The sequence below is a fragment of the Tamandua tetradactyla genome, chromosome 12 (assembly GCF_023851605.1).
Source record: "Tamandua tetradactyla isolate mTamTet1 chromosome 12, mTamTet1.pri, whole genome shotgun sequence".
NCBI lineage: Eukaryota > Metazoa > Chordata > Mammalia > Pilosa > Myrmecophagidae > Tamandua > Tamandua tetradactyla.
Genome location: NC_135338.1, coordinates 81,520,698 through 81,533,275, shown reverse-complemented (window position 1 = coordinate 81,533,275; position 12,578 = coordinate 81,520,698). Strand labels below are relative to the sequence as shown.

At 43.2% G+C, this 12,578-nt stretch overlaps 1 protein-coding gene and 1 pseudogene across 1 annotated transcript in view; one reads left to right on the top strand and one right to left on the bottom strand.

Moving 5' to 3' along the window:
- Positions 1-12,578, bottom strand: part of APBA2 (amyloid beta precursor protein binding family A member 2) — a 222,297-nt gene that overhangs the window by 124,975 nt on the left and 84,744 nt on the right. The window contains exon 2 of the mRNA XM_077122377.1: positions 10,457-10,510. The gene's annotated coding sequence lies outside the window, so the exon portion shown is untranslated. The remainder of the gene's footprint in view (positions 1-10,456; positions 10,511-12,578) is intronic.
- LOC143651467 (ubiquitin-ribosomal protein eS31 fusion protein pseudogene) overlaps positions 1-12,578 on the top strand; it is a 76,471-nt pseudogene that overhangs the window by 57,670 nt on the left and 6,223 nt on the right.

The window sequence follows — 12,578 nt, the reverse complement described above, 5'->3', positions numbered from 1 at the left end:
CTTAGAGCAGCTAGAAGTAAAAACCTAGAGTTGTGGAACTGTAACCCCGTTAAACTCTGAAATATGTTCTACAACTAACTGCGGTGCTGTGCTTTGAAATTTATTGCCTTCTGTATATATGCTATTTTTCACAAAAAAGAGAAAAAAAGTTGATTGTGATGATAAAAAACATTTAAGCCTATATTATATATATAGCCTATATTTTGGAGCAGCTAGAAGGAAAATTGCGTGCCAGCCCATGATGAACTCTTGGATCTGTCCTGTAACTTCTTGTTGAAGAGTGCTTTGAAAACTATTGCTTTTTTATTTCTTTGGTTTTTTATGTTATATTATGCAATAGAAAAGTAGAATCGTAAAAAACAAACAAAAAAAACCCAGCATGGTACTGCCATAGGGACAGACATATAGACCAATAGAATAGAACTGAGACCTCAGAAATCAACATTTATGGTCAACTGATTTTTGACAAGGTGACAAAGACTACTCCATTGGAAAATCATAGTTCTCAAAAAATGGTACTAGGAGAATTAGACCTCCATTAGTAAAAAAAAAAAAAAAAAAGCAAAGAGGACCCTACCTCACACCATACCCAAATATCAACTCAAAAACAGATCAAAGACCTTAATATAAGAGTTCTTTAGGGACCTTATCTCAGGCAATGGTTTGTTAGACTTTACAGTGAAAGCATTAGCAGCAAAAGAAAAAAACAGATAAATGGGACCTCATAAAAATTAAAAACTTTTGTTCCTCAAAGGACTTTATCATGAAAGTCAAACAACCTATACAATGGGAGTAAATATTTGTAAACCACATATCTGATAAAGGATTACTCTCCAGAATATACAAAGAAATCCTTCAACTTAACAACAAAAAGACCAACAGTCCAATAAAAATATGGGCAAAAGATGTGAACAGACATCTGTCCAAAGAAGGTATACAACTGGCAGGAAGGCAGATGAAAAGATGCTCTACATCATTAGCTTTCGTGCACATGCAAATCAAAACCATGAGATACTATTTCATACCCATTAGAATGGAGGCTATTTAAGAAACAGAAAATAACAAGTGTTGGAAGGATATGGAGAAATAGGAACACTCACTCATTGCTGATGGCAGTATAAAATGGTGCAGCTGCTGTGGAAGACAATTTGGTGCTTCCTCAGAAAGCTACGTATAGAACTCATATGTCCCAGAAATCCCACTACTAGGTATATACACAAAAGAATTGAAAGAATATCTTCACACCAATGTCCATAGTATCATTATTCGCAATTGCCAAACAATGGAAGCAACCTAAGGGAAGCAACCCTGTTCATCATTAACTGATGAACAAATAAATAAAATGTGGTATGTACATACAATGGAATACTATTCAGCTGTAAAAAAGGAATACATGAGATAACATGGATAAACCAGGGAGATATCAGGTTGAGTGAAATAAGCCAGACCTAAAAGGACAAATATTGCATGATCTCACTGATTCGAAGCAATAAGAATAAGTAAATCGCAGAGTACGAATCTTTTGCTAACCATAATCTTGGTTAGCAGGGGATGGGGTGGGGAAAAGGCATAGGATGCTAAGGCTTAAACGTATAGGGCTTCTATTTGGAGTGATGGAAATGTTTTGGTCATGGTAGCACAACATTTTGAACACAATTAATAGACTGAATTGTATATCTGAATATGATTAAAAGGAAAAATATTAGCTCGTACATGTTTTAACAGAATAAATTTTTTTTTAATCCATGGAACTTTACCACAATGAACTTCAATTAATATTTCAATTATAAAAAATGTGCTATCATCCATTTTAACAAATGTTCCACACCAATCAAGCACGGTGTTGTATGGGAACCCTGTATTTTGTGCATAATTACTCTGTAAATCCACAACTTCTCTAGTAAAATAAAAAATCATAAAGAATATGTTCCTGACTACAGTTTAATAAAGTTAGAAAAAAATAACAAAAAAGATAACTAGAAAAGATGCAGACATTTGGAAACCAACTACTGCAAAAGAACCCATGGATCAAAGAAGAAAATACTTTTAAAAATGTAAAAGTAACTTTGAACTGAATTCATAACAAAAAATAAAATATATCAAAAATAGCAAATTATAACTAAGTCAGCCTTAATCACTCTGATCTCCTCAAAAAGTGAGAACCTGGACTCAATGACTGACTTGCAAGGTCCCTTTTAGTCCTAAGATCCCAAGCCTTTTGCTGGATGAGAAAACAAAGAGGCATTGAGCCACGAGGCAACTTCCCAGTTGCAGCAGGGCTGGGTCTGCCTGTCCTGGACTCAGGTGCTGTTTGGTCATCTGCACTTGGGCTCGCAGCAGGCACTGGCTGTGGCCAGGGGTAAGGACAGCTGCAGGTGTGTGGATGCCTCCAAGTGCAGGGGAGGGGCAAGGAGATACCAGCTGCAAGCTCCCCTCACTAAGTGTGGCACCAGGAGACCTGCCTCAGCTACTTCCAGTTGGGCTTGTCCTATCTAGGAGCCTGTTTTCTAGGAGCCAATCACGATGATGCCATGAGCCAATCACAGCATCAGCTTGAGACTCTAAAGACTACTGATTAAGCCTGATTCTAAGCATGTGTGGCACAGGGCAGTGCTCAGTAAAGGAGTTCTATAGTTGCTACTGAATTAACCTAGGTGAAGGGGTGAAGGAATAAGCTGGAAGTTAAATCGCTCCCAGGAAACTATCTTGTGTAAACCAGATGCTCTCAGAAAAACAGAGGCAAGCTCATCAGGGCCTAAAAGGAAGAAAAGACATGGTTTCCTTAAGTTATACAGTGCAAGGAACCTGGACACAGCTAGGATGCCAGGCACTCTGTCCCAGCTTGCACTACCCAACCTCCCCCTCCCCATCCTGAGATTCAAGGGAAGGAGAGGAAGTTATGATTTCCCTCTTGCTGATGCCCAGGCTTGATGGCTTTTCTGACGTGAACTAACAAGTTGCCACAAACAGGAGTTAATTTGCTTTGGAAACTGATGGTTCCCCCAGCTGGTAACATCTTAGTTCTCCCACTATTCACTGATACCATTACTTTGCTGCATGACGGCCAGAACATCAACGAAAAGATCAGATGTCCACCCCAATGAGGGCTGTTTTCCTCTGTCAACACCTTGGAAAGCCGCCCAGGCAATCCACCGATCCCATGGCTCAAAATAACGTTGACGTTCCTCTTTGACATCCTCTTTCAGAATCTTCTGCCCTTTGAAGTATATCTGCCACTACTGGAGATATTTGTTCAAAAGACAAAAGCCAGTGCTGAATGTATTTCCATCATGGTGATATCTTTCTGCTCGTCACAAAGTTGTCTCCTACCTTCTGCAGGAAGCTGGGAAGACCTGAAAACTCTTCTTCCAGTTACTACCAGAAAATAAAAACTCTCTCCATCTGCACCCTGACTTACTACCATTTTCCTTCTTCGCTGCGTCTGTTGTATGGCCTGCTTCTCTCCTCATCCCTAAAGAACACTGAACAATCTCCCATCAAAATACCTTGTTCCCTTCTGTGTCCACCCTTCCTTTTCCACCTTACTTGGCCAGTTTCCCTGAAAACAACTGCCTACATGCCCTTTCTCTGCCTTTTAAAATCCTACCCACGTTCTTGGGGTGAAAATCCAGAGCCTCCTCCTCTCAGCTTTCTGCCTGACTTTCTGCCTATTCCCTCTTGGCCTTTTCCAGGCCATGATGCCCCCACTCATGCCCAGGGTCACAACTAGTGCCCCCAGGTCACTCCACCACTTGCTGAGGAGCTCCTCCACGAACTGCCTGCCAAGCTCCATACCCACCCCTCACAAGTTCCTTGGCCTCTCTCAAAGTACAGAATTCCACAGTGTGTTTCCCACCTCAAATATGATACTCTCCTCATCAAGTTCCTCATCTCAGGGAATGACACAGTCAACTACCTGGTCACCTGAGATAGAATTCTGCAGGCTTTCGCTGACGACTTCCTCTCTAGACCTTCCAAGCTAAGTGGCCAGCTCTTCTTCCTCAGCCTCTCTCCCCTCGGCCCTCTCCTCCCCACTCCCTCAATCCGTATTCCCCCTTCATCATTTACCCCACAAGAGCGTCTTCCCAGTGTACTGGCTTTGGCCTACCCCCAACACTGTGAAGGATCTGAAACATATGCCCCACTGTGTCAGGCTTCTGAGGAAGACTTCTCAGTGGTTTTCCACGGCCTTCACAAGAGAGCCTGTTGGCCTCGGCTACCTTTTCATCCTGATCCCCTATAACTACTCCTTCAAGTCAGATCAGAGCAACTGCACAACCCCCAAGGATCTGCTACACTGCTTCCTATCTCCATGTTCCAGTCAATATGTACAACTGCTTGCCTGGAATGCCCTGCTTCTTCCCTCTTTCTGCCAGAAATTCCTACTCAACCCTTGTGGTGAAAGACCAAATGTCACTTCCTCCTGGATAACTCCACGGTGGGTTGCCACCAAAACACTGTGCATTTTCCTTCAGTAGTTGATACTGAAGGTTAAAGTCTGATGTTTCCTTTCAAACCTCCTATAAACACCCCCCACTATCTCATCCCAAATTTGGCTGGAGGCCACCATTTTACTTTTTGATAGAATCATTTAAAAATGGACAGAGAATACAAATAAAGTAAGCAATGACAGAGAGTGCACCCTTATGGGAAGTCCCAGCTCTTTGAGTCCAGACCATGGAGAATGGCCTTCCCTGTAAACGAGGGTCTACTTGTCCCAGCTGGTCCCAACCACAGCTTCTCTGAGCCCTTTCATGGGCCAGGAACAGTGGACGCCACTTCCACAGTACTAACTCCGGTGTGACTGGCGCAGGCGTTCACCATTTTCCCCTGCAGATGTGAAAACTGATTGAAGGAGCTCAAGTAATTTGCCCAAGAGAGGAGAGGAATGCCCAGCCGCCCTGGACTGTAGGAAAACAAAATCTTTACAATACGCTCTATCACAAATGAAGAGACTCCAGAAAAACTTTAGATAAATGCTGTTTATCAACTAACCCAAGTATAAGCTGTGGACTAAGAATTGTTTCTAGCTAAAATTAGCACCTCCACATGGGTCTGGCAATGCACATAGTAAACATAAGTTTGGAAAATGCTAGATTAAACAGAATTTGAGACATTTCTTTACAGCAGGACTTCTTAAGACTTCTAGTATGGTAACAGGACATTCTAAGAGGAGTCCATCCAGACAAGTGTCTCCCAGCCTTATTTGAATGTGGGTTACTATTTTTAAGAATATCTCAGGAGACTCCCCAGAACACAGTTTGGGGATGCTGGCTTAGATGTTAACACAATTAATTAAAAGTGGATATAATTAATTTGGTCTGAGTATCATTAATAAAAAATTACATACAGAAATGGCTAACTTCTTTTAATTTAATCACACTAATTAAGTTAGGGCAGCCTAGTAGCAACTCATAGTGCCATTTTCTTAACATGTTTTTCATCTTTTAAAAAGGGTGCTGATTAATTTTTCTCTCCTAATGTGCTACTGAAATTTAAAAATGAAGAAGAAGGAGGAGGAGAAGAAGAAGGAGAAGTTGGGTGCCACAGCAGGCGTTTCCAAGTGCTTGAAAGCACACACCAAACACCCACCTCAATGTTCTCTCTTTTCCTCCTCCACGGAAAGAAACTAACAATATGGAGTAACTATTATGTGCAAAGAACTCTCATTCATTACGTGGGTTCACTCTCGCAAGCCCTACAACTTATGAGTTCCACTCTGCGGAGGAAGAAAATACGCTTCTCTAGGTTTAAGAAACTGGAGCTAAACCAATGATCAGATGCTTCCTGAGCCTCTATCATACTTGAGGCTCCGGACTGGATGTTGTGATGGATACAGAACAAGCCAGTGGGTAAGGCCACAAAGGATAAGGCAGGAAAGGGTGGACCTGGCAAGAGGACTGCGGGCCTCACTATCCAAGCAGCCTTCCCAAAACAGGTGGCCCCTGAGCCTTATCCGTGAAGGTAGGCTGAAGGTGTGCAAGGAATGCAGTCAGGCCCCCGGAGCCACAAAGAGTGCCCCTGGTGAGTGCACTAGAAAGAACAGGGCCAAGTCCATTTGCTGAGCCCTGTCCATTCAGAAATCGTAAAGCAAGACAAATGCAGAACGAACTTAAAAGTGGGAGGCCAGAAGTACAGCCAGGTTAGAGGATGAGCTAGTAAACAGGAAAAAGACGGGTCCAGCGGGGCGCCACACAAGGACAGCAAGGTTTTGTGAATCGTTTAATAGAATGTCTTCTTTTGTGAACTTTATCAAATACACAGAAAAACTTCTAGAGAACAAGGTAACAAATACCAATTCATAAACCACTCAGGCTTAACAACTGTTATCCTCCTCACCCCATCCAAGACACATAAGGAACCCTTATTCTTACTGTGTGGAAAGTATCCTGACATTTTCGATTCTATTCTAATCCATTTCACTTTATTTTTTTAATGCTGATGTGACCCACTGAATCCATTTCACGGCCCAGGCTTACACCTGAGAGTGGAATCCTAAGCCATGGGAGATTCACATTTCAGCCTTACTAGAAACTGTGTAAACGTTCTACAAAGAAGCTTTACCAATTAGCCCTTGATAAGCAGGATGTGAAAGCTGCCAAACTCCACATTTTATCGGACTTTCTAATTTGTCAAGGTATGGATGGGGAGTTACCACTTGGCAGTTTCTTGATTAGGAGTGAGGCCTACCAGCCATTTGGACTTCTTCAAATTATTGGCCCATTTTTCCAATCCTGTCATCTTTTGATTACTTATTTGAAAGAGCTCTTTATATAGACAGAATACTAATCCCCTACAGTAAACACATCAGTGATATATTCTTCCAGTGTGTAGTTTGCTTTAAACATTATTTAGAGTGGCTCTTCTCTTAAAGAAGTCGCTAATATTGGTATTTAATTAATCAGTCTTTTCCCTCATGATTTATCTATTTTGGAGGAGGGTGAGTCTTACCTTTTCCTACTTGGGGGCATACAGAAAATCTCATTATGCAGTTTTTTTCTGCTACAAGTTTCAGTGTTTTGCTCTTCACGTTTAGGTCTTTAGTGATAGCGGAATTTATCCATGTGCATGCTGTGAGGTAGAGGCCTCATTTCTTCTTTTCCTATGTGGACGACAAATTGTCTGGCATCATTTCCGCCGGTCACTAATATGCCTTACCAACTTCTGAGCTCCCTTATAAGTGAGGGTATCTGTGACAGTTTGTTATTAAGCGAATTACTCTGCCCCACCCAGCTCTCTGTTTCTCCCTACACAAATATCACACAGTCATATGTACTATAACTCCCCATTATAGCTCTCAATCAGGAACCTGACTCCCCTGCCCTTGGATTTGTGGCTTCTCTTTAGTGCCCTGCATTTGTGATATCTCTTCATGTCTAGTAGCTATCAAATTCTCAGTTTGTCTTTGGATCTTATATATTATTTTAAAAACATCTCTGGCCATGCTTTACATAGCATCTGCATGAGTTTGGACTGAAGCAACTGACTGCCAACATCCTATTTTTACAAATGCAATATCCTCTAACAATTTATTTTCTGAGACTTGCCAATGATTTAACTACAGCTTATCAATCTTTCCGGCATTCCTTCAGGATAATCACTGAATTGATACATTTACTACTCATACATCTTACACAGCAAGGGCCTGCAGGATACCTATCACAGGACAGTAAGGTGTAGAATTTAATTCTACCCACCACTCCCCCCAGATTAGAAAACACTTAGCCCCAAACTTTTACTATAAGTGGCAGCATATTCACAAAGTTCTGCAAAAAGGCAGCGAGCATGTCATGGGTATCAGCATTCTCAAGTTATAGAATGACTAGGTTTGCAGTAGAGAGACAAATAAAAACCAAGCCTCCTCTCCTCTCAGCAGATCTCTTCACAGAGATTGCCTCACAGGGAGATTTGTCACAACTGACCTTTGAAAATATCCATCGGCTTTCCATGTTTCTCTCTAAGGAATATGCCTTTCTGCAGAGGGGCTGTAGAGGACAGTAGTGCATGTAGCCATTTAAATAATACTCCTGTTACTCTGCAGATGGGTGGAAGCAATCAGGGATAGAGGAGGGTGTCTCGTCCATTGCAATGGATTTGATATGCTTAATAGTATTTCAGGAGACATTAAAATTTCAACAGGTCTTTTTCTAGACTCAGAAGAAAAAGATCAATACTGTACCTTAGAGGAATAAATAGAATTGCCCCTCTGGCTCTATCAGAACATACTCGCAGCTGTAATTTCACTAAGAAAAACTTTGGGAAGCCAGTTTCACAGTGGCTCTCTCCTAGAGGGTGGATGTGTTGGGGTGGCTGCTTGGCCCCCAGCTTCCAGAAGCTGGGGATTTCACTGCAATTTGTGAGTGAACCATCTTACTGCCAGGAGTAAGGATAAAATACCTTTCCTTACCAGACTCCCCCCTAAATTCTTAAGAATTTTCAGACAGGAGGTTGGTGGTGCATTTAATCTATTTAAGGCCGAAGTACGTTTATAACTCGAAATAGAAAAAGCAAATAGAATGGAAAAGTCCTTGTCAAAAGTACAAAAGTAAATTTACAAACTGCTTAAAAACTGACAACTGAGGAAAAGATCAGAAAAACACTCATTCCTAGGCCTAAGCCCATTAAAAATCATGCAACTCCTCCCAAGTTTTACAGTCATTCCTTGGAAAGGGGCTGGTTTTTCTATAGCTCCTAAATGCTTTATGAATATGCATCCCATCTACCCTTCCCTGCTCCCCTCAAAAAACCACCATGGAAACCATCCAGAACATTTGTAGCAAATAAGTCTCGATTTGATGCAAGGGAATTCCTGTCTCACGTGTGTTACCGTGATTATGGGAAACAACCTAAATTTAGGATAACTGTTGGGTTAGAAAGTGGAATAAGTGAAGCTGCCTTGTTTTACAAAAGAATGCTCTTAAAATAGCTTCAAACAGCAAGGCCTGCGGCATTCTGTGTCCTCACAGCCAAAAGCAGTGGACATGATCACAGTTCTGGATGCTCCCATTCTATATTCTTTCCCTGCACCCCCCAAGAGACCCAAAGTTCTCCCGCCATTCATCCACCCTTCCTAGGGTACCCAAAGCTACCAACTCCCTTCATGACACTCCAAACAGCAGACCTGTGCCACCCCATCCCGCCTGGCAGATGCCTCTTTCCATTAACACCAAAGAACCAGCAGAACCAGAAAAAGCTCAGACCCATTCTGGGTATCAGAACTGGAGGCCACACCTGTAACATCATTTCCCTCCTCGTGCTCTCCAAACATGACACCCCAATCCACAAATCAGCTTCCCCTCAATCCAGTCACATGGTGTACCTCTGGCCTGGGAAGAGGTGAGCCAATTCATCTTTTTATTTGTTTATTTGTATGCTGTATGGTGGAGGTTATATTTCATTCTTTTTCCATGTGACTGTCCCATTATTGCAGCACCAGTTGTTGAATTTTTTTTTTGGGGGGGGGGGGTGAGGGAGAGTGCATGGGCCGGGAATCAAACCCAGGTCTCCCACATGGCAGGCGAGAATTCTACCACTGATCTACCCTTGCACCCCACAATTCATCTTTGATCCAGAAACCAGTCCCGTGAGTCTCAGCTGGCACCTGAGCTATAAGGACCCCTCTGTTGGCCACGGGTCAGTGTGATGGGGCCACAGAATAGCTTCATGCATAGGTCCATGGAAACAAGAGGCCAAGCACATCCGTGTGACCCAGCTGAATGAGGTTTGCCATAGTTCAGATTACTGCTGGCCTTATGGAGACAAAGAAACCAGAAGCCAGAAGTGGAGAAGGTCACAGGAAGAAGCCAGAAGTTAGCGGAAACCAGAAGAGCAGATGCAAGAAGAAAGAGAGAGAGAGATGGTTATGCAATGGGAGGCAGAGATGCAAGTCAAGGAACCCCAAGGATTACTGCAAGCCAGCACAGGACACTAGGTTCTGGGGTGAAAGCATGGTCTTGCCAACAGCCTTGGCTGTGGACTTCTAACCCCCAAACCACTCAGTGCTTGTTATTTAACCTAACCCATTAAGAGGTATTTGTCATAGCAGCCCGGCGCACTAAGACAGTGATATGTACCTATTTTCAGCACAATTGGGAATCTAGGTAGGGGGTTACACAAATGCATGATTGAAGCAGATGAGGACTAAGGCTGGCAGAGCTGCCAGTATAAGCAAGAGGTGATGGGATGAGGGGTGTTTGTTGTGGTCACAGGGGCAGGGAGGGACATTCGTTTTATGCAAAGTAAGTGCTTGTTTGTCCCCTGCATCAAACCCCAACTTCAAACTCCCTGTGTTCATACCAGTACCAAAATATAAATACAAATTTTCCCAGAAAATAAAGGCCCCATGGCAATTGCCCAGTTCCACCTGAAGTGGGGTTTTCCTCTGTAAAACAACTCCACTTCAGGTTTGTCAGAAGCCAAACCTCTAGCCCATACAAAGCCACCTCATGTTTCTTACCTAAAATGGGTGGTTTGGTAATGTCCCAAGAAACGTCCTGGTGATGAAATCTTTCTGGAATAAAGAAGAAGGAAATACAGAAAATTACTATGGTTTCAGAACAGAGATCGGTATTCACATACAGTTCCTTCAAGTACGAAAATTTAAATGAGTGAGAGACTTTTAATTACCTGTAAAAATGAACAAATTATCATTCTAATGAGATGATCAAAAATTACCCTAAACAAATAATTAAAGCGTTTCTTTATTCATTTATCACATATTCATTGCCTTAAGAACATCATGTTGGGCAAATAAAGCTGTGGCTTGTGGTTCACTTTGGAAGGAGAGACTATTTGCATTTTAATGAAGTGCTTCTAACCTTCATGAATATGTATTTTCCGACAACAAAGCTTGACCTGCTAGCTTGCAGAACGGGGATTTTGTGACACTTTCAGACTGAGGTGACTGTGGACGTGGCAGTGGGGTGGGGAGGAAAAGTTATTTAAGGGAAAGGAGAAGAAGGAGGGCCCCCTTTCATCTCCTCTCTCTAGGAGCCCACCCTTCCTCCAGGGCTAAGTGCTTTGACACCCCTCTCAGATCCTTTGCAGAGAAAGCTGGAAAGAGACCACCAGGGCTCACACTTCCATTAAATAGAGAAAGCTCTTCAAAAGAAAGCTGAAGAACAAGGCCGATATATTCAATGGTGTCAAGGCAAGGCCCTTGGGTCAGATGGGGAGCCAGTGGTGAGGGCAGCAGATGGAGAGAGAAGAGGGCATTCATTAACCCTAAACATCACATCTCAATTCTTCTCTCTCCGGTTTGGCTGAAGACAGAATAAAATTACTAAGGATTTTCTTTTTTTTCCTTTCAAAACAATAGCAATGGCGGCCTCCTCACCGGACCTCATCGGCTGGGAGTGGAAGGGTGTTGGATTGATCACTGTGGTGGTGGGATGGTCCATCTCCAATCTGGTCCCACAAGAGACGGTCTCATTCTTTGGGAGAAGGCTGCAGAGTCTTGCTTTTGACACAGGTGGACAATGGCTTCCACTTCACCACAGACACCTCCTATGGACTCAGTCTCGTCACTTCTCTAATAAAACCCAGTAGGCACCATGCAAATGGTTCTAGCAATGGGTTTTATTTAGGGCATCTGGGGGAACTTTCTACCACCCAAAACTGGCCCTGTGTAGTCTCCTCTGGTCCAGACACAAAAGAAAGTGACTGGCTATCTCTTACAAGACTGAGGATGTTTCCATTTTGGCCATGTCCCCCTTTAAGAAAGCTGCAGAGTTTAATCTGCTTGGTTTGAAAAGAAGTGACTTGTTACTGCATGGGATGCTTGTGTTCCCTCGGAATGCCTGGCCCTATGGAGTCTCACAGACCTGGGTCCTCTGTAAGGAGTTCTCTCCCATATGCTAAGTACACACAACCCAGAAAGCATTTCAATCACACACACACATACTTTCTAGAGTAAAGTCAGTATAATCCACTTGTTTCCTGCATCAGCATCAACAAATGCCCTTTACATGGTTGACTCAATTTCCTCATGAGGAAAATGAGAACCATTTCAAAGGTGGTTGGGAAGATAAAATGCAACCTGGCCCCTAGAGCACACTCCAAGACCACGTGAGTTCCCTTCTTCAGCCCCAATCCTCACCATCTGAGGACTTCCCCAAGCAACTCATTTCTGGGCTAGGGCACATTTAAGAACATTATCTCCAGCAGCAAGCATGCTTCCTGGAGGTTCGGGAGATGTGGCTTCAATTCCTTATTCAGTCACAAATTGGCTCTGTGATCTCATGCCGATCAGTGAGAAGGACAGGAGCCCTGCCAGGCCCTGTATTCTTCAAGCATCCTCTCCTCCCCCAGCTCTGGGAGATTATAAACACAAAGGGTGGTGAGAAACAACCCAGAAGCTTCCACTGCACCAGCACCAGCCAGAATTCAACTCTTTGCTCAACTCCCTTCCCACTCACACTGCCTGAGCTTCCAAGGACTTCTGCAGGTCCAGCCTGCCCAGGAGTGTCCAGCATCTCCACTGCCCCCGCCCCTGCCACGGCCTGCTGCTCTGCCCCAGAAGCCCACAGGGAACTTGGAGCTCTTCTCCGGATCCTGTATGTTTCCCTGCCTACGGAGGT